Source organism: Schistocerca gregaria, chromosome 4 (assembly GCF_023897955.1).
Source record: "Schistocerca gregaria isolate iqSchGreg1 chromosome 4, iqSchGreg1.2, whole genome shotgun sequence".
NCBI lineage: Eukaryota > Metazoa > Arthropoda > Insecta > Orthoptera > Acrididae > Schistocerca > Schistocerca gregaria.
In genome coordinates this window covers 512,697,526-512,720,697 of record NC_064923.1, presented here as the reverse complement: position 1 = coordinate 512,720,697, position 23,172 = coordinate 512,697,526, and positions in this window count along the sequence as shown.

Below are 23,172 nucleotides of genomic sequence, written 5' to 3'. Positions count from 1 at the left end.
TCTGACTTAATAAAAAACAGTAGTTTAAGATTTTTCACAAGACTTCTTTTTTAATTATTCCAGTTTTTTCTTTAAAGTTACTTTCTTGTTAGTGCCCATATGTTTCATCTATGTCTTTTAGTATGAATACAATTAATTTAAAAATTTGCCCCTTACACTTCTGAGGAATTTGTTTTCATGTCACCATGTGAATCACACAATTTACAACCAAAACAGCTCATCAGACCATTTGGATGTGAAGTACAAGTAATACATACAATGTAACATTACTTATGTTGATAGTGCTTCACAAATTTGTGTCCATATACATTCATTGAAACAATAAAATATCATAGCATATCAATCACCACAGTTTTTGACATAAATGTATGTTTGTGCTGCCAATTTTCACAGAAAAACTTGACTTAGATGTATGTATGTGTACAATCTTAACATGGTGTGCATACTATTACAAAGTGTACCATTTTGTCTGTTTAGATTATTTGAAAATAGATTCAGGTAAACCAAAACTTGTAATCAATTACTGGTAAATAAGAAGAAACTGGATCTTGCAACATTTGGTTGTTTTCTCTGTTGCACTGATTAATACAAGTGTTCAGTTATTAACTTGGCATGTTGGAAATTCATTTTTCACCAGTGTCTCAGTGCCAAAGGGCCAAAGTTATATAGAAGGCAGAGGATCTTCAAAGTGAATACTTTGACGTAAGGACAGATCAATATTGTTTTATTGGCACACAAATCTCATACCTTATTGCAACAGTTTAAGTATTAATGAATAGCTGCTTCAGTTGCCAATATGTTCTTTATTTTATTCAGTGACAAGTTTCAACTTTTCTATTTAAACAATTTTCAGATCCACCAGAAAATGGCTTACTTATAAAAGCCAAAACCAGCCAGGAACTAAAACAAAGAACATATCGGCAACTGGAGGGGCCATGCATTAATTTAGTATACAGCTGCAGAGCAACACCACACACTAAACATGGAGAAACTAACAACCAACTTAAGCTCTTAAAAGCTGTTCAAAATAATGATCTGTAATCACAATGCAAGAATTACAACATACACAATTTTGATGCCATTCCTCAAGTATTCCTGCTGCCTGTTTTATCAAATGATGATTATATATGTTGTTCAGGTGGTCTTGGACAACAAGACATACAGTCTCCAAAAACTGTGGCAGCACTTATCAAATGAACACCAGATAATCTGAACCATTCAAACATTTAGTTGTTCTCTTAAGTTATGAGCCCACCAATTGAGAGAGATTGAATGCTGACTAATCTGGAGATTGTAACATATGGATTTTCACCACTCTAGACATGGCTACTGCAGCACTTAAAAACTGTTGACAGTTCAAAAAGTCCTCTGCTATGAACAATACAAACTATCTGAAGTATCACTGCAGTACTGCACTGGATAACCAATTGGCAGAACCAGACTCAGCGTAAAGAAAGAAAAGAAAGAAAGAAATTAGGTCAGCTTTCCATGCACTAGATCAGCTTGACCATTCATTAAATTTATGTTTACAAGTTTCTGTACTAAGTAAAGCTCTGTCTTTGACAACTAGTCATGAACTTTGGATTAGTGGGCAAGAAGTCCACCATGGACACATCACACATAGTTGTGTATTTCTTTTCACAGTAGTGACTCCAATGTCATTGTCATCAGCTGCTGTTTATTATGAAACATCAGCATTGTACAAATGAGTTTCTCACATGCGTTGATAATTCAACACCTGGTTCTACCAGAAATATTCATTAATGATCATTGGTTTCTTATCCAAAACATCCAGTGCAGTTCTGTGACCTTATAGACTGCAGATTCCTCAACTTGTGCCACATGGTGGTGGGATTTTGGGTTCTGCTAAATAGGCCAGGAGTCCATTACATGCAGGATGCAGCTACATGGGTGGCGAGGGCTGTGTTGTGGACTGAGCAGATTTTTAGGTTAGAGGGGCTCGGAAAAGCACAGAATCAGTTTTTCTCAAAGGGTCCAGGTCAAACACAGGAAGAACATAACTCTATGAATGATTGGTATAAATTGCCGTAGCTGTGTTGGGAAAGTACCAGAGCAACAAGTGCTAAGAGAAAGCACTGATAATCATTACAGGCACTGAGAGCTGGCTAAATACAGATAAAAGTTTTGCTGAAATTTTTGTGAAAGAAATAATGGTGTCCAGAAAGGATGGACTAAATACAGTAGTAGTAGTAGTAGTAGTAGTAGTAGTAGTAGTAGTAGCAGCAGCAGTAGTAGTAGTAGTAGTAGTAGTAGTAGCAGTAGTAGCAGTAGCAGTAGTAGTAGTTGTTGTTGGAAGTAGTTCACCTTTTAGCAAAATTGAAGGAGGTAGTTCCCATGAGTTAGTACGGGTACAGGTTATTCTTGGCAACTGGAATAAAATAAAGACTGGATCCTTTTACTGGTCTCCAACTCAGATGATACAGTTGCTGGAAGGTTCACAAAAAACTTTAATTTCAAACACATACCTGACTCATACAGTTATAGTTTGTGGTGACTTCAATTTACCCTTGGTATGTTGGTGAAAATACAGGTTTAAATCTGGAGGTACACATAACACATCACCCAAAATTGTGCTAAATGCATTCTCTGAAAACTATTTTAAGCAATTAATTCACAAGCCCCCTTGAATAGTAAATTGTTGTGAAAACACACTTGACCTCTTTACAACAAATAATTCAGAGCTAATAATGAGCATCAAAACATATACAGGGATAAGTTAACACAGAGTGGTTGTACCAACACTGAATACCACAACTCCCAAACCCACCAAAAATAAATGAAAAATGTATGAATTCAAACAAAGCAGATAAAAATTTGCTCAATGCCTTCCTGAGAATGCAATCTCTGCTTCTTCTAAATTAACAATGTACATGTGGAACAGATGTTATGTGAATTCAAAGAAATGTCACCACCAGCATTTGAGAGGTTTATATCAAATAAATTAATGAACAATGGAGCTGATCCCCCATAGTATACAAAACAGGTCAGAACACCATTGCAGAAACAATGGAAAAAGCAGCCAAATTTAAATCAACATAAAACCCTGAAATTGGAGATCTTTCACAGAAGCTAGAAATTTAGCGTGAACTTCAATGCAAGATGCTTAAAATAATTTCCACCATGATACTGTTTCAAAAGCAAGCAGAAAATCCAAAGAGATTGTGGTCATACGTGAAGTATGCTAGTGGCAAAACACAATAAATGACTTCCTTGTGTGATAGTAATGGTAGTACTATCAACAACAGCACTGCTAAAGCAGAGTTGCTAAACACAGCCTTCCAAAATTCCTTTATGAAAGAAGACTAAGTAAATATTCCAACTCTGAATCAAGAACAGCTGCAAATGTGGAAGCATGTATCGTTGGAGTAGTGAAGCAACTTTAATCACTTAATAAGAACAAGTCTTCCAGTCCTGATTCAGTAACACCATACTTAATCATAGACAACTGCTTGCTCGACATGAAATCAGTACCCAAAGACTGAAAAGTTTCACAGGTCACAACAATATTCAAGAAAGGCAGATCGAGTAAACTACAGGTCCATATTATTAACGTTGATATGCAACGGCATTTTGGAACATATATTGTGTTCCAACATTATTAATTACCTTGAAGGGAACAGTCTACAGAGACAGTTGAGAAGGGTTTTGAAACTTCATTCTTATGAAACACAACTAGTTGTTTACTCACAAGAAGTGATGTGTGCTATTGACAAAGGATTTCAAATTGACTCCATAATTCTTCATTTTCAGAAGGCTTTTGACACTGTACCTCAGTAGTGACTTGTAATCAAATTGTGTTGTTATGGAATATCATCTCAGTTATGCAACAGATTTCTGATTTCATGTCATTGAGGTCACAATGCGTAATAACTTATGTTAAGTCATTAAAAAAACAGAAGTGATTTATGACATTCCCCAAGGTACTGTTATAGGCCCTCTGCTGTTCTTTGTCTATACAAATGATATAAAAATAAAATAGAAAGAAACTTCCACATGGGAAAAATATATTAAAAACGAAGATTCCAAGACTTACCAAGCAGGAAAGCGCCAGCAGACAGGCACAATGAACAAAACACACAAACACACACACAGAATTACTAGCTTTCGCAACCGATGGTAGCTTCTTCAGGAAGGAGAGGGAAAGATGAAAAGATGTGGGTTTTAAGGGAGAGGGTAAGGAGTCATTCCAATCCTGGGAGCAGAAAGACTTCCCTTAGGGGGAAAAAAAGGACAGGTGTACGCACGCGCACACACACACACACACACACACACACACACACACACACACACACACACACACACACATCCATCCACACATACACAGACACAAGCAGACATATTTAGGCAAAGAGTAAGGGCAGAGATGTCAGTCGAGGCAGAAGTACAGAGGCAAAGAAGTTGTTGAAAGACAGGTGAGGTATGAGCGGTGGCAACTTGAAATTAGTGGAGGTTGAGGCCACCGCTCATACCTCACCTGTCCTTTTTTCCCCCCTAAGGGAAGTCTTTCCGCTCCCAGGATTGGAATGACTCCTTACCCTCTCCCTTAAAACCCACATCCTTTCATCTTTCCCTCTCCTTCCTGAAGAAGCAACCATCGGTTGCGAAAGCTAGTAATTCTGTGTGTGTGTGTGTTTTGTTCATTGTGCCTGTCTGCCGGCACTTTCCCAAATGATATAAAAGATTTAGGAGACATTCTGAGCAGCTGTCTTAGGTTCTTTGCAGATGATTCTGTCATTCTTCATATAATAATGTCATCAGAAGATCAAAACCCATTGCAAAATGATTTAGATAATATATCTGTTTGATGCAAAAATTGGCAATTGACCCTGAAAAATGAGAAGTGAGAAGTGTGAGGCTATCCACATGAATGTAAAAAGGAACCCGTTAAACTTGTTTCACAATAAATCAGTCAAATCTGAAAGTTGTAAATTCAACTAAATATCTAGAAACAATGATTACAAACAACTTTAATTAGAAAATGTCGTGGGGACAGCAATCAATGAGCGCATTTTATTGCCAAAAAACTTACAAAATGCAACAGATCCACAAAAGAGACTGCCTACACTACACTTCTCTGTCCTCTGAGTACTGCTGTGCAATGTGGGATCTTTACCAGACAGGATTAACAGAGTGTGTCATGGACATTATACAGGATTTGGTGTGGACATCATTAAAACAATGGTGTTTCTCATTGTCACGGGATTTTCTCAGAAAATTTTAATCACCGACTTTCTCCTCCAAATGCGAAAATATTTTGTTACTGCCAACTTACATAGGGAGAAATGATCATCATCATAAATTAAGGGAAATCAGATCTCACACAGTAAGATATAGGTTGTCTTTTTTCTGGGCACTGTGAGTGGAAGCTGGTTTGATGAATGCCCTGTGAGGCACTTAAGTGCAAATTTCAGAGTAGTCCTGTAGATGGAGATGCTTCTGCAGTGTTCTTGATGGAAAGTGTTTGATCACCCACAATACAGCCTGTAAGTGGATTCCTCTGAGTTTCAGCTAGGCTCATATGAACTACTGGCAATAAAGACAGTACTTTGGCACACACAGTGAGCTGTAGACCAGTGTAGAGAACTGGTGAAAAGCACATGTGACTGCCTTCTTTGACAAGGGTATCGTAAAGTTGGAACAGTGTTAAGCCAAATGTCTAAGTCAGAGCAGTTACTATTTAGAGAAATAGCTGGAAGATGAAGCAAACTGTTGCAAATAAAATGCTTTCGATTTTTACAGTGGTTTCAATTTCTTGACCCACCAGACCTTACTTTCCGAATAGCCTCCACATATGTACACGTTCTGCACGAGTTGGTTGTGTTCTGCTCCTAAATATATAGGCAGATATAGAAAACACTAATGAATTCCATTTGTGTTTGATTTACATGTCTATAAATTCAGAAATTAAGTACTGAAAAACAAGAATCTGAAAAATGTATTTTTTTACTTGAAACACTGTAAGCAAAGTTACACCTTAATTTAAAAATATCATTTCAGTGAAATAGGAACATTAAAAATACATGAAGCACATTGTTATTTTTACAATATGTTTTCATATATCACAGCAGTATTACATTAATGCAAAAGTCTGTAACAATCTTGCAAGTCTTTGTCTCTGGATTTAAAAAAGAAAATAGTATTGTTTTGAAACAATTAAGAAGATTAACAAAATTATATATGGTTAATGTATTTTTTATTTTCCTCATATACAGTGTGTATAAGAAGAAAATAATAAATCTGGCAGTGCATGCACTATTTCTATAGTTCTTTGCAAGGTAACTCGTACAAGTGCTGAAATGCAAGGGCCTTTATTGCATTGCGTAACCCGCAATACATCCTAACTATTTTACATCAGTACAACAGATGAAAACTTTTTCCTTTAGGCTCCTTTGACCAAAAAGATCAAATTATCACAGGCACTCTTAATAGTAACACCTCTTTCAAGTCATATTTTCTATGATTTTGGGCTCTTAATTCAGCATTTTGCAATGTAGCAGTTAATGACGCCATTCTGTTTTTCTTTTTTTTTCCTTCTCCTCCCACTGACTATGAAAGTCTTGTTAAATTTTTTGAATTCTGCATAAGTGTTGGTTTTCTATCTTCGTGTGTGTTGTCTTCTAGTGAATCATCATTGCATCTGAGCCTCCTCCATCCTTATATACCATACGTGCTACATACCATGCCTGATTGTTGCATGATGGTTACACCATATCCTTTCAGTGGATCACATATTTTTGTTTATACATGTTTCCATTATGTGGCAGCATCAACATGTCTTTGAGAAATAAAGGTAATTATTGTTCATATTTAGTAATTTTGGACCTGAATGTGTTCAGCACATGCTCTAATATAGTAATAAAATCTATACTATTGAATAAATGCAGGAGGGAAGTTCTGGCGGAATGTAAATAATTTAGGAGTAAAGGAGACTGCTCACAGAATAACAAAAGCAATGATTTTCTGGTAGGTGCACACAAAAGCGAAAGAAAACCTGGTGGATTTCTAAACACACACACACACACACACACACACACACACACACACACACACACACACACACACACGGAATGCAAGGGATGTGGAAGGAAAGGGTGGCAAGTGCACAGGCTGGCCCTGTGCTGTAGCTGCTGGTGAGTGGCACATGGTGGAGGTGACATGGAGATTTGAATTGGGAGGTTCTGATAGGATAGATTAAGGGGAAAATGGAGATAAGTGTATGGGGACTACGGGTTAATGGAGAAAGAGGCCAGGAGATTTACTGGAGCAAACGATATGTTGCAAGGATAACCCATCCATATGATTCAGAAAACCTGGTGGAGGCCAACTGGATCCTTCCCTTAATCACCAGCTTTTCTGAAGTATGCATATGGTAGTTATCCTTGGGACACATCCTGATAGTCCAGTGACCCTTCTGGCCTCAATCTCTGTTAACCCACTGTATCCACATTCTCCATCCAACAGCTTCCCATTCATTCCTCCTACCACCTTCTCCCAGTTCATGTCTCCAAATCACCAACATGCATGCTCCCCACCAGCCCTGGCACCTGTGCATCACATGCCCAGCCCGTGGATCTGCCACCCCTCCCTCCTACATTCCTGGCCACAAAACCAGCCGACTCTCTCAAAGCCACTACCTACTAACCCCCAATTCCTCTTCCTGCCTGCTGCCAACCCCTCTTCCTGTCTACTGCCTACCCCTCCCTCCATGCTTCCAAAAGCTAACAAGGTTTCTCTCTCTTTTGTTTGTGCCTGTCAATGACTCAACACTTCTATTTGGAGATTGGTCTCCTTTACTCTTTGATTACACTGTTGAATAAGTGACTGTTTATTGCACCACAATACAGTGATACATTTTTTCATTGTAGCATTGGGACTATATTTGACAATGACCTCTACCTTCACACACCTGTAGCGTTGTTCTTATCCTCTCTAAGTGTTTAATATTGGGTTCTAAGAGTATGCACTGATCAGTATAAACTTTTTATTCACAAAATGTAAGCTCAGGACTGAGGAGGATAAAGCAGCTGAAGATGTCTGTACTTCACATTTTCAGAAAGCTCAGTGCAATTTGAAGAATTTGTAAACATATGTTGACGATAATATTATCCTTGAATGTTTCTTGATTGGTTTCAGTGTTCATAGTACATGGAGCTATTCAGTGGAAATGATGTCCTAATTTATTGTGACTATGAGCAAGTATGTAATTTCAAACTTCTGTATATTGCAGTTGACTCTCCACTGGTAATAAAGTATTATAATAGAATGTTAACTTATTCCATTTAGTTCATCATCTTGTGAATTTATCAATGCCATACCATCACATTTTGGTGCTACTTTACTATACATTCCTGGCTATGTCCAGATTGAATCTTTCGCTCTACAGTGGAGTGTGTACTGTTCTGAAACTTTCTTGCTGATTAAAACTGTGTGCCAGACCAGGTCTGTAACCCAAAACCATTTCTTCTGCATGCAATGTTTTTACTGAATGAGTTATCCAGGCAAGACACATTATATATCCTTCTGGCTACATTCTTATGATGACTGATGTAGTCTCATGCTTTTATCATGAGATATAGTTCTGCAGGATTTATGAATGTACTATAGAAAGGACTATCATCATGTTTTGGATAATTTTGGTGAATTGGTAGATGGTTTCACAATCATTCATGTTCTCAGCATCTGACAGTACAAATTTTCAAGAATGAGACCAATGGCATTTTTTTTCTTTCTAAAATGGATCTCCTAATAAAATGTAGTGCTTTTTCCAAAAAAAAGTGCATAGTTTTAGTGAAGTCCACAAAATGGTTTAATCAGCATGTAGGCTGTGCTTCAAACCATTTTTTTCAGATGAAAATCCTTCAAGGGAGCCAAACAGTCTCCAAAATACTCTGAACATGGCCACCTACAGGGCATCTTAGACTTCAGGTATGCTGGGAAACTAAACGTAACGCAGGACTAGATGCCAATGTTATTTAAGACTGCTGACCATTTGATGGTTGAAGGCTTGGTCATAGCATCAGCTAAAATAAAATCACATGGTTAGGGGCCAATTTGTCACTCTGCAGAGGTGTCTCTGATAGTAATTCTGAAAAGTGGTTGGTAAACATGGTTAAAAGAAAACTGACAAACTGTAGTGTGTGCGTGTAAGTGGCATTACATCAATGATCACCACTGAAACTGTACATCTACTGATCTTTCTTCTTTTTACCTTTTGTTTTGCTTTCTATCTGTGGTTTTTGAAAACTGTGCCTAACAATGCGTGTACAGAATGCAAGTATAACAAGAGACAGAACAGTTCCAAGTAGCAAAAGTGCTGTTACATCAAGCAAAAGGTACTGGTAACGGGGTAGATCAACTGCAGCTGAACGCAGGTAGGGTGCACCGTTGTGCCTTATGACATATTCCGACCAGAACACTGCAGTATCCAGAGGTGTCATTGGTGTATCTTTAAATGCCCGAGACAGTTTCATTGCCCGTTCTTTATATCTGTTGAAAGAGAACAAAAATCATGTAAAATATTGTAACAGGTACTTTGTATAATACAACAAATATTTGAAACAATATAATCTTATGCTGTTTGAGACTTTCCCTGACATATCATATCATATATAAGGTTAGATAATGTTGTCAAAGCTGCACAATATTTCAGAGAGACCGCTGCTGCTCGTCATCAGGTGCTTAGTAACAAATAGCTAGCTCGCTGGAAAGGTGCAGGAACCAAAATGTTAGGTGGGGGCTATATCATCATTGGACATAAATCAGAGGATGTCAAGATCCATAGCCCCATGGCAGAGAAACGGAGCATAGTTCTCATTTGCAGTGTGGAAAAAGTGCAGCTGCAAGTTGCAGACCCGGTGTGCAAGTAGGCAGTGTGTTGGCACTCAGCTTAAGTGTCCTGGTTTTGATTCACTGTCTGTCCAGGCATTGGTTTCTCTCATCTGTGGCCAACAAATGCCTTAGTTATCACCAAGGCTGGTTCTCAAGCTTTGTTAAGTTGAAATCCCATGTTTGTGTTCATCAAGTCATTAGTTACATGTATTATGACCACTTCTTTAGTAATGGACCACCAGTATGCAGAGGCAGACACAAGATCTTTGTCTCTCCATAGTTCATGCTATGTCCCATGTGAAGACAGTATTCAGCAACAGCAGATTTTTCTGGCTGATCTAATCTGGTGTGATTTGTGTGTGCACTGCAGCTATCTGTAACAGTGTGACAGTGTGACAGGTCTGGCTAATGTAACATTTGCCACATTGGCATAGGATTTTATTTATTTATGGTCTCCTTAAACCTAGGTTGTCTATAACGGAACCTTGCAAGGTTTCCATTAGCAATTAGCACTGGGGGGGGGGGGGGGGGGGGCAGAAGAGACACTTTATTTCTTGGATACCTTGGTGATGTTGAGGACACAGCACAAACACAAGGTAGAAAAAACATCCTTCTGAGTTCTCGATCTATGTGAGGTCTGTGGCTTGTTTCACCAGCAGAGGGCTCTAGGTATCATCTACAATGGTATTTTAGCCTCATACTTGGTGCTCACACTTTTCTAGTGAACCACTAGATGTATTGGCAAGCCACAACAGCAGCACATTAGTAATCACTTGTAGGTGGCAAGCAGCTATCTCTCATTGAAATACTGTGCAGCTTTCAGATCATCATGTGACAAATTTTCATGTAATGTAGTCTGCAGCAATAAAATGATCTTAACTACACAAACTGGAGGTAAAATGTACAGATAGTTATGATTTTTCTTCAAGATAGAAGTTGATATTTACTAAATGTGTGTTATGAACATAAATTACAAAATTATGCTTTAACAATTAACAAAAGAAAGCATGTTAAACATTAATACTGAGAGCATTTAATTGTTTATACACACCCAGGGTCATTCAACAGAGTTTTCAGGGCTGTCAGCAGCGATTCCTTTGTAATGTTTTGATAGGGCACTACCACACTCACTCCTCGTTTCACACAGGCTGCAACATTATTTGGCTGATCTCCAAAGAGAGGCATTGCTAGCATGGGAACACCATTGTATATAGCTTCCATAGTGCCCATCAAGCCTCCATGTGTCATAAATACTCTTACATTTGGATGACCTGCACACCAACAGGGAAATTCAAATGATACTTAGTCATCAGTTTAAGTCTCATACATACACACAGTGCACCATATTCAAATATTAGGAAAATGAATTTGCAACTTTCTGCAAACATTTCAAATTTTTTTTCCTTGACTAAAATATGGATAGTAATACACACTCATCTCTACATATTCACTGTTCTTTCAGTTCTTCAGACAATAAAAACTGAATTAAGACAATCGAGACAACAGTAGGATGGGAAATCCTCACTCTGTGTGCACACACAAGTAGTAGGTATTCTCTGTATAAGCACACAAGCTTCTAATGACATGCATAGAGACCTTCATTGCTCCATCTCTTCTCTATATAACCGTACACAGAAAGCAATAATAGGGATTGCTAACAGGCTTTAAGCACAATGATAGGCTTGGACATTGCCAAATACAGCTCAATGTGCAGGGCAACAGTAAAGCAGTAGTGTTTGTCTGTGAGAGCAGATGTGTGTAAAGCTATACAGATGTGTGAGTAAGATAGAGGTTAAGGCTTCAGAGCTAAGTGGAAGTTAATTAGCATAAAACAAGTTTTAATCATAGTAATATTAAACAATGGAAAATCCAAGATGGAATGTAACAATATTATGAAAGGGACAGTTGGTACTCAGCATATAGTGAAAATGCTAAGTCGCACATAGGCACAAAAGGAGACTGCGACACACACACACACACACACACACACACACACACACACACACACACACACACACATATATATATATATATGTAAATATCGTTATTGCTGTTACTCAGTCATTGGATATTACTTCTTGTGTCTAAATATCTTTAAAAACTAGAAAAAGCTTAATATATTAATTCTTTCCTATCATAATTCCATCTCTTCCTCCAGCTTTTTAATTTCTGTGACCTTTAGTGTCTATGTGCCCACACATTGTGATGGCATTACAATCATCAGTGTCATACATTGATGTTGGTTTTCCACTTACCTATAGTAATTCTACAAAAATGGTTTTCCCCAAATGGCAGCTGTAATAGTAGGTACGATTATATTATCAGAATTCTCTTCTTTCACATTTTCATAAATTTTCTCATTCTAAGCTTTTTATATATGATTTCCATCTCATTTTTGGTTCTTTTAACTTTCTTTTTATTACTGCTTTGTATTTATATGCCATGTTTTTCAATGTTCCCATTATTTATCCATTTCATTATAGCTCCCTTTTGCCTTTAACTTCTGCCTTGATTTCTTTACTTCATATTTCAAACTGTTTTCTATATATCAATCAAATTAACCAATTTCTGAGATCATAATGTAACTGGATAGATAAAAACTATTCACCAAGCAGCAGCAGGATAAAATATATACAGAGGTATGGAAATATGCAATTAAGAAATTGGGAGAGTTCAGAAAAGCTGTACAGAAGCCCAGGTCAGGGAGACTTACCGGATGGAATGAGAAGCAGAGACTGATTGTTTAGGACTGCTCCACATGAGATTTGAAAACCTAAGAGCTTAAACATGAAAGATGTGGTAATAAACAAGACAGATTACTGACAAAACATTGTGCACAGTTTAATAAGGTCAGAATGCTAAGTACATTGTATGTGGTAGATATGGGGGTCTGGGGAAAAATGGACAGATCAGAAAAGTGATGTGAAGAAAGGAATAGATACTCAGAAGAAATGCTGAGACTGAAGAAAAACTAAGGTTCCACATTCTGTTTCTTGAAACCTTTTTGCTACTGGGAGTTACAACCCATAAACATATTTGCTCAGATGCAGACACTTTACAGCAGTACACCATCATTCTCACCTCAGCCTTCACTGGATGTAATTACCCCACCAGCCTAGTTCAAAGGCAAATTTCCTTGGCCATTGTGTCCAATCCTGATAGTGATCATCCCTCCAAAAATAACTTAGGAGTTCACCACATGTTACTCAGTATTTTGTAGTAATTGGCTTCTTAAGATCAATACCCTGTAATGAGGTCGATCTATGACATTTTGCCCACCACAACTAGGATAGCTTTTCGTCACCCTCCCAATTTCTACAATATCCTTGTCAGTCCCTACACTACTCCTGCACCCAGTTCACTACTCTATGGTTCCTACTTTGTGAAATGACACATTGTGTACCAGCTGTTATGCAAACTCTTGTTATGCTGAATGGACAAAGGCAGAGGGTGTATACTGGCAAGACATTATCCTGTTGCAGAACATGCTCTCCAACATGATCCATATTCTCTCCCCCCCCCCTCCAAGATACCATCTTCTCAGAGCTCCACAGTTGGGAACAGATGTTGCAACAAGTCCTTGGTTCTCACCACTCACCTGGCCTTAATTTACATTAATTTCTTCGGTCTCTAAATTTTTTTCTTAGTAACTGTTCCTTTCTTCATTCCCTTTTTGTTTTCTATATTTAACCAGTATTTCTCTTTATCACTTTAATTTGAGTCAGAGTTCTCTCTAAAGTCTTGTTCTGATATGGCATTGTGCACTGTTCCATAACTCAATACATTGCAGTAATGTCCATCATGTTCCCCTGAAATCTTCTATTTCTCATACACTGTGAGATGATGATTAAGTTTTGCTGTAGAAATCAGAAGTTTTTTTAACTTATTCCATAGGGCAGACATACACTATGTGATCAAAAGTATCCAGACACATGGCAGAAAATGACTTAAAAGTTCGTGACATGCTCCATCAGTAATGCTGAAATTCAATATGGTGTTGGCCCATCCTTAGCTTTGATGACAGCTTCCACTGTCACAGATATACATTCAATCAGATGCTGGAAGGTTTCTTGGGGAATGGCAGCCTGTTCTTCATGGAGTGCAGCATTGAGGAGAGGTATCTATGTCTGTCGGTGAAGCCTGGCATGAAGTCTGTGTTCCAAGACATCCCAAAGGTGTTCTTTAGGATTCAGGTCAGGACTCCGTGCATACCAGTCAATTGCAGGGATGTTATTGTCATGTAACTACGCTGCCACAGGGCACGCATTATGAACCGGTGCTCATTCGTGTTGAAAGACTGAGTTGCCATCCCCAAATTGCTCTTGAACAGTGGGAAGCAAGAAGGTGCTTAAAACATCAGTGTAAGCCTGTGCTGCGATAGTGCCATGTAAAACAGCAAGGGGTGCATGCCCTTCCATGAAAAAAATGACCACACCGTAACATGACCACCTCCAAATTTTACTGTTGGCACTACACACGCTGGCAGATAACGTTCATCAGGCATTCGCCATACCCACACCCTGTCACTGGATCTCCATATTGAGTAGCATGATTTGTTACTCTACACAACGTTTTACCATTGTTCAATTGTTGAATGTTTATGCTCGTTACACCAAGTGAGGTGTTCTTTGGCATTTACCAGCATGATTTGTGGCTTATGAGCAGCCATTCGACCATGAAATCTAAATTCTCACCTCCCACCTGTCATAGTACTTTTAGTGAATCCCGATGCAGTCTGGAATTCCTGTCTGATGGTCTGGATAGATGTCTGCCTATTACACATTATGATCTTCTTCAACTGTCGGTGCTCTGTCAGTCAACAGACAAGGTTGGCCTGTACGCTTTTGTGCTGTATGTGTCCCTTCACATTTCCACTTCGCTATCACAGCGGAAACAATCTATGGTTGTATAGGAGTGTGGAAATCTCATGTACAGACGTATGACAAGTGGCAATGACTACTGAGGTCACTGATATGGAGTACCTGGCAGTAGGTGGCAACACAATCCATCTTATATGAAAAACGTATATTTTTGGGTGTGTCCGGATACTTTGGATCAAATAGCACACACACACACACACTTATATTCAGAAAAAACTTAACACCTTGAATGACTAGAGAGGATGTTCATATTCACAGGACATGTACATTAATATGTTCTGCAGAAATGATTAGCATTTCAGGAACCTCGGTTCAGCATGTGTCCTGTCACCTTGAAGGCACAGGATCTGCCATGGGCCCTTGTAACTTGTTCCATGTGTGATGCCATTCACGTGTATAAGGCTTTAATGGCATCCTGTGATATAGTCGTCCATGTTGCATTCACCTGGTTCAAAATTTGATCTGTGGTGTTTGGCATTGGGTCACAATGCTGCAACTGTCACTTCACTATATTCCATACATCTTAGATTGGTGACAAGTCTTGTGATCTGGCAGGGCAGGAAAAAAGACTGACATCTTGTGACATCAAGAAGGCACGTCTTGGCTGTGGCTATGAGTTGCAGGATGTCATTCACACATGTCACACTGGTCATAGTGCCTTGGACACACACCGACGGTGGTTTGTGGTTGTACCCAATAGCACTCCACACCATAAGGCCTTGAGTAGTTGCTGTATGTCCTGTGCGAATACAGCCACTAATGCCACTCCCCCTGCCTATGGCAAACCAAAATACGGCCATCATTTTTAAACAAACACTATGTGGATTCTTCCAAAAACACCATCTGGTGCCATTCCTGTTTCCAGAGACTTTGTTCCATACACTACTGCCATCTAGCATGTTTCTGCATGTTCATCAAAGGTAGGTGGAGTAGTGGACAATGCACACGTAACCCGTGCCATAATAAATGGGACAGACTGTCACCACTGACAATGTACAATGTGTTACACAGTTCTGCAGTTGTGCCAGAGCCAAGGAGAATGCAGATCTGTCCTGCAATTGCAGGGATGTTATTGTCATGTAACTACGCTGCCACAGGGCAAGCATTATGAACCGGTGCTCAATCGTGTTGAAACATTGAGTTGCCATCCCCAAATTGCTCTTGAACAGTGGGAAGCAAGAAGGGGATGGGGAGTGTCTGGGTGAGAAACCTGACCCATCTAGTCATGTTCTATGGCTTACTGTGAACCATTCTTTACACACCTGTTGCACTACCAGAACACTTCATCCCACAAGAGCAGCAGTTTCCCAGATAGCTGCATCACATTCTCTCATGCCAATAATGCACCCTCTTTGAAACTGATTTGACTGTACTGTTCATGCATACATCTGTAAGACAACCTGCACACTTGCTCAAGTCACACTGATCCATTACTTTCGGTTTAGAGTGGCAACGACAGCTGCAGGCTCATTTTCCTGGTAGATGCTGTTGTGCCATCATATTGATGTTAAACTTGAAACCACAGGCTGACATGGTTCAAATGCTGATCATTTCTGCAGAACATAGTAATGGACATATACTGTGAATATGAATGTCTTCTCTCTCTTCTTTCCCCATCAAATTCTGACTTAACTCGTGCATTGGAATTTAGGGATATTACTTCTTGTCAATTTTAAAATTGAGAAAATCCTTGAGAGTCACAGTGCAGAGAAGGTATCTACCAGATATTTTTGAAGAGCCCAATCTTTAGAAAGCTACACTGGCAAATATGTACTTTATTTCTGTATCTTGGTGTGAACAGAACCACAGTCTTTCTATTTGAGCTGTGTTCTATAAACAGCAGATTCTGATGTTTCCACTGCAAGGCAATACACCTAGCAAAAACCCAATTTTCTGATTATTCCTACATTAATTTGCAGTCATCATTGTCTGTGTGATGTCTGATAGTGCCACGATTTAGTCAGATATAGGTGGTGATTTCAGTTCACCTTATTTTCCACATTGCCAATTCTTCTCTCAGAGTATTTAACCACACAGCTAGGTCTATAATAACTATCTATTATATTTCTTCCCCTTCCTGCCAGCGAATTCCGTAGATGTCTAACAACTGCCTTTGCACTCCGTTCCTTAGCATGTTGTTCATCCTTCCCTGCGTAGACCTCTGGTTTTAGAACCTATCGGGTGACTGCATCTGAAAACATGATTGTAAGTCTTAAGTTTTTATTACGAGCTTCTTGGTTTGTATAGTCCACGATTATCTTTATTATTTCAGGAGTTATAAACTTTTTGAAAGATTCTGACACACTAGAGGTCAAATATTCATGAGTCAAATTTGCGTACTTGCCTTGGAGGCAATAATATATTCCCTACCATTTTTTCTGGAAGCAGCTGCATGGTGTTCATCAGGGTATGAATTCTGTGGAATCATTTTCAACTGCTGTGTCACTATCGTATGTTACAACAACTGCATCTTCTTCTGGTTCCCTTTCATCACCTTCACTTGCTTCATTTATTATAGCTGACACCTCTTCATTTTATTAGAACTGTGAATAATGTACAACTGCTCGAACAACAAAGGAGATTTATTTCAAAATAACAATGGCAGCACAATACAGCAGTACCAACAGTCAGAAACTGCATTTCTTTCTGCCACACAGAAATATTTTAATGAGAAAAGTTGTCTTGCCGATGTCTAAGGGAAGATGGGGGCAAAAACCCGACCGCACTTAAATATAATAGACAGATTAAAATAATTCACAAAAATTATAAAACCATGACAGCACATACTCTAGATATTTTTCTACAACAATCTTAATTCTTGCTTCTTCACTCCAACAGACAGACATATTACACAAATAAAACAAATAATGCGAGCAAAATGTGCGATTTGTGATATACTGCATAGAAATTCTGTCCCACACTCATCTAGGGTAAGCACCTCTTGTGACTTTGGTTGCTTCCTGTCTTCAGCTGTTTGAAAATTGTAAAATTCATTCAACAGGAGTGTTTTACTGTTATTGACAAAGCAGTTATATTGTAAACATTATGATTAGATCATTTTCATCTCTCTCATTTTTATAGAATTAATTACAGTTTTGCTTAAGAATGATGTGAAATCATATGGTATTTTCTGCTTATGAGATCTGATTACCAAACACTTACATCCACAAACATTGTTATGTTTTCTTTTAATTTGTGTTATGTATTAGATATGGTGCATAGAATCTATTCATTTTTATTTATTTTATTTATCCACGAAATCATATTCATGACATGGGATACAAGTTACAGCAATGAATTGTTGACGCATAATACTTTTTCTTACATTGACTATATGACAGAATACATAAAATACCTTTCTACACTACAGTCATTCAAGATTGACATATTAGACTAAATTAAAGCTACACGTGACAAACTGATTTCCATAAATTCAGCCACAGAATAAAAACAATGCTGGAGCAATACACTGTTAACTTTCTTCCTGAAAGAGTTTTCATTATTCTTGACTGAGCAAGGTAATTTATTATAAAGTATGCTGCCTCTGTGCCTCACACCATCATGGAATTTACTGAGTCTCTGATTGTGTAGGTGAATTTTGTTACACTGCAGGTGTCATGATCATGAATGTCACTTGTTTTGAAGAGATGAAGATTCTTACTGATAAATGAAACAGTCTCTTAGGATGTATATAAATGGTACAGGTAATATTCTGAGTTCTTTATGGCAATCTTAACATGACCTTGACAATTCACTTTTGCATAATGAATATTTTCCTATTTATTACCCTCCGCCCCCCCAACACACCCACACCCACACCCACACCCACACCCACACCCACACCCACACCCACACCCACACCCACACCCACACCCACACCCACACCCACACCCACACCCACACCCACACCCACACCCACACCCACACCCACACCCACACCCACACCCACACCCACACCCACACCCACACCCACACCCACACCCACACCCACACCCACACCCACACCCACACCCACACCCACACCCACACCCACACCCACACCCACACCCACACCCACACCCACACCCACACCCACACCCACACCCACACCCACACCCACACCCACACCCACACCCACACCCACACCCACACCCACACCCACACCCACACCCACACCCACACCCACACCCACACCCACACCCACACCCACACCCACACCCACACCCACACCCACACCCACACCCACACCCACACCCACACCCACACCCACACCCACACCCACACCCACACCCACACCCACACCCACACCCACACCCACACCCACACCCACACCCACACCCACACCCACACCCACACCCACACCCACACCCACACCCACACCCACACCCACACCCACACCCACACCCACACCCACACCCACACCCACACCCACACCCACACCCACACCCACACCCACACCCACACCCACACCCACACCCACACCCACACCCACACCCACACCCACACCCACACCCACACCCACACCCACACCCACACCCACACCCACACCCACACCCACACCCACACCCACACCCACACCCACACCCACACCCACACCCACACCCACACCCACACACTCACACCCACCCACACACACCCACACACACCCACACACACCCACACACACCCACACACACCCACACACACCCACACACACTCACACACACTCACACACACTCACACACACTCACACACACACTCACACACACTCACACACACTCACACACACTCACACACACTCACACACTCACACACTCTTCCATGGTAGTCCTGTAATGGTACTTGAGTGTGACTGGACTAAACAGAGACAGACTTTTGTGAAGCCAGTAGTGAGTGTTATCTTGCTAATATGTGAGAATTTAGGATACCTTGATTTAAGAAAGACATTTTTGTAACATTATCATAAGTTTTAATTCATTTGTATTAGTGCATTAGTGCATAGTGCATACTAAATAGCATTTTTTCATTAGTTTATTGAACACAGCAGATAAACTTATGAGCTGAATTAATCAGCAGCAATACAGTCTCCCACATCATTTAGATCATTGGTTTGGGGGGTGGACCAAACTGCTAGGTCATCGATCTCTCGTTCCAATTAAAATAATTCCATGAGGATGAGAGTAAAACAGTGGAGACATACAAAAAAACAACTGGAAGAAAGGAGAAAACCACAAGAATGACAGAAGGGCAACAAACACTAAAATGGACATAATCGGACAAGAAAACTGCAGAGAGAGATGCAAGGAAAATTTATAAGAGAACAAAACAAGAGAACATATTGCCATGGCTGGCTGACCATGAGAATAAAAAGGAGAAGTCAGCCACTCTGCAACACATTAAAACCTCCACCCTAAAAGGACTAGGGTGGAGGACACAAAGGGACAAAGGACACGCACTAAAATTTAGATACAATGATAAAACCCACCCTCATGAATAACACACAAAACTAAAGCTGTTGTTGAGGCATTTTTGCCCAACACCGAAGGTTGGGTGCTGGGTAAGTTAAAAGTCCACTGCAGAGCAGCTAAAAGTGGGCAGTCCAACAAGATGTGGACAACTGTCATTTGTGAGCCACAGCGATACTGAGGTGGGTCCTTGTGATGCAGGAGGTAACCATGCATTAGCCATGTATGGCCAATGCGGAACTGGCAGAGGGTAACTTGTTTCCCTGGGAGAGGACCACAACGAAGATTTCCACACATTCGTAGTCTCCTTAATGACATGAAGTATGTTGTACATACTGTTATGCATTCCACCTCCCAAAGCTGAAAAACCATGCAGATAAAATAGAATGCAGATCAGTTTCAGAGATGACCATCTCCAGAAGTAGTTACTGCATATCCTGTTTGGACAGCCTGTCGGCAAGTTCTTTGCCTGGGATTCCAATGAGTCCTGCGATCCACACAAACAACACTGAATGATAGGACCGTTTCAGGACATAGATGGATTCCTGAATGGATGCCACCAAAGGATGTCTAGGGTAGCACTGGTCGATAATTTTACACTGCTTTAGTAGTCAGTACACAGGAGAAATGACTTGCCAGGGCATGAGCGGATGTGCTGAAGAGCATGAGATATGGCCGCCAGCTCTGTTGTGAAAACACTGGGAAGGAGTGCTGTTCAATACGCCCTCCAAGAAGATATGCAAAGCCTATGTGACAATCAGCCATTAATCCGTGTGTGTAAACCACTTCATGGCCCCAGTACACATTGAGAATCTAGAGGAAGTGATAGCAATAAGATTCGGGGCTAATTGAGTCCTTAGGGCTATGCAAAATCACCAGAAGAATCTGTGGCTTAGGTGTACACCAAGGAGTTGCACATGAATGGGCCTTGAGGAGAGGTGGTAATGGGAAGGACTCCAGTTCACACAGAAGAGACCAGATGCAAACCACAATCTTAAGAAGTGACCTTGGCCACCAGTGTGGGAGATAAACCACCATGGTTGGGAAAATGAGACAGTAATTCGGATGCGCAGGAGAACTACGAATGTGTGCAACGTAACTGGCGACTAGTTTACACACCTAACCTTCAATAGAGGGACTCTAGCCTCCACCAGGACAATAGTCACCAGATTCATTCTAAAAGCAAATGCCACAGTGGTGCACTGGCTTGTGTGAACACAACACTGAGGGCACTACCAAACTGTAAACAAGATTCCCATAGCCAAGGCAGGATTGAACAATGGCTCTGTAGAGCTGCAGCAGCATAGAGCAATTTCACCCTAGTTGGTGTCGTTCAGGCAGTGGAGGACATTGAGGTGCTGCCAGCACTTTCGCTTAAGCTGATGAAGGTGAGGAAGCCAAGTCAAACAGGCATTGAAAACCAGTCCTAAAAATTGATACATCTCCACTACAGTGAGGGAATCATCATTAAGGTAAAGTTCTGGTTCTGGACGAACGGTGTGACGCCAACGGAAGTGCATGACACCACTTCCAGGCTGAATACTGGAAGCCGTGGGCTAAAGCCTATGACTGCACCTTGTGAATGGCTCCCTGTAGGTGCCGCTCAGCAACACCAGTACTGGAGAAGCAGTACGAAATGCAGAACTCATTCGCATACAGAGAAGGTATGAGACTCAGTCCTACAGCTGCTGCTAGACTTAATAGCCACTATAGAAGCCTCGTCAGTTGCTTTTGGAGTAAGATTAATACTCTTACATACTTTGAAAACACAGGGCCTAAAACGCCTCTTAACATAACGGCGACGAGGCATCGTGCGGCTGCAGGCTGACTGACGTCATCTTCCAGAATCACGCTATTTATAGATGCGCCAAGGTCAGATGACGTCACAGCCACGCCCAAAGTTTGATTTTTGCCCGGCGCGTTGCTGGTAAGTATAGAGCAACACGCCCGCCGGCCAATGTGCCAATGAGCTGAACCTAGAGGTGTCTCACACAGAGAGCATCCCAGAGTGCCCCTGAGAGCTAAAACACCAAGAAGAATCGCTTCTCGGCTTTTGGCAAGATCAATGTGTAGTTTTTATTTTATTAAAAAAATCTCACGGGTTATAAAGGAAAAGAATAACTTTATTCATCTCAAACATTGCTGGGCACCTCTGGGTTCAGTTCATTGCCACATTGCCTGGCGGGCGCATTGCTCTATGTTTACCAGCAACGCGCTGGGCAAAACTCAAACTTTGGGCATGACTGACATCATCCGACCTTGGCGCATCTATAAATAGCATGATTCTGGAAGATGACATCAGTCAGCCTGCAGCCGCAGGAGCAGCCACTCGATGCCTCGTCGCCGTTATGTTAGGGGGCGTTTTAGGACCTGTGTTTTCAAAGTATGTAAGAGTATTAATCTTTCTCCAACATGGCCGAGATTCAGTGGTGACAGCAGAGATGAAGACTTCCTAGCCTGCCTTGTTTAAAGCCCATCTGGGTAAGAATCCGTGGTCATGACACCAGGGTAGTGACAGGAAGATGGGGAAGTGGTCACTACCACACAGGTTGTCATGTGCTCTCCAGTGGATAGATGGGAGAAGGCCAGGACTGCACACCTAGAGATCAATGGCCAAGTATGTGCCATGCACCACACAAATGTGTGGGGGCAGCCACAATGAAATGTGTGGAGGCACCTGTATTTTAAAGGCAGAGGTAGAGGTGGAGGTGGAGGTGGAGTTGAGGCAGTAGGAAAGGTTTAGGGAGTTGATCTATCAGTGCAGCCAATACGTTCAGGGCTACTGAGTGATTTGGAGGAAGACATACATTGCAGACAGTTGTTTCCTGTGTCGTCCTTATCCTGACAGCCGTAGCTTGAGGAGGGTTTTGAAGGGGCATAGGTTCACTACATACTGGCTTCAGAACATAGACGCAATCTCACCTGACACTGTATTATAGTCGCTATGGTTCCACTGTAGCTGCAGGGGGCAGGGGTCTGCATTGCCGGGAACCAGTTTTCATGGAGGGCAATGGGGAGAG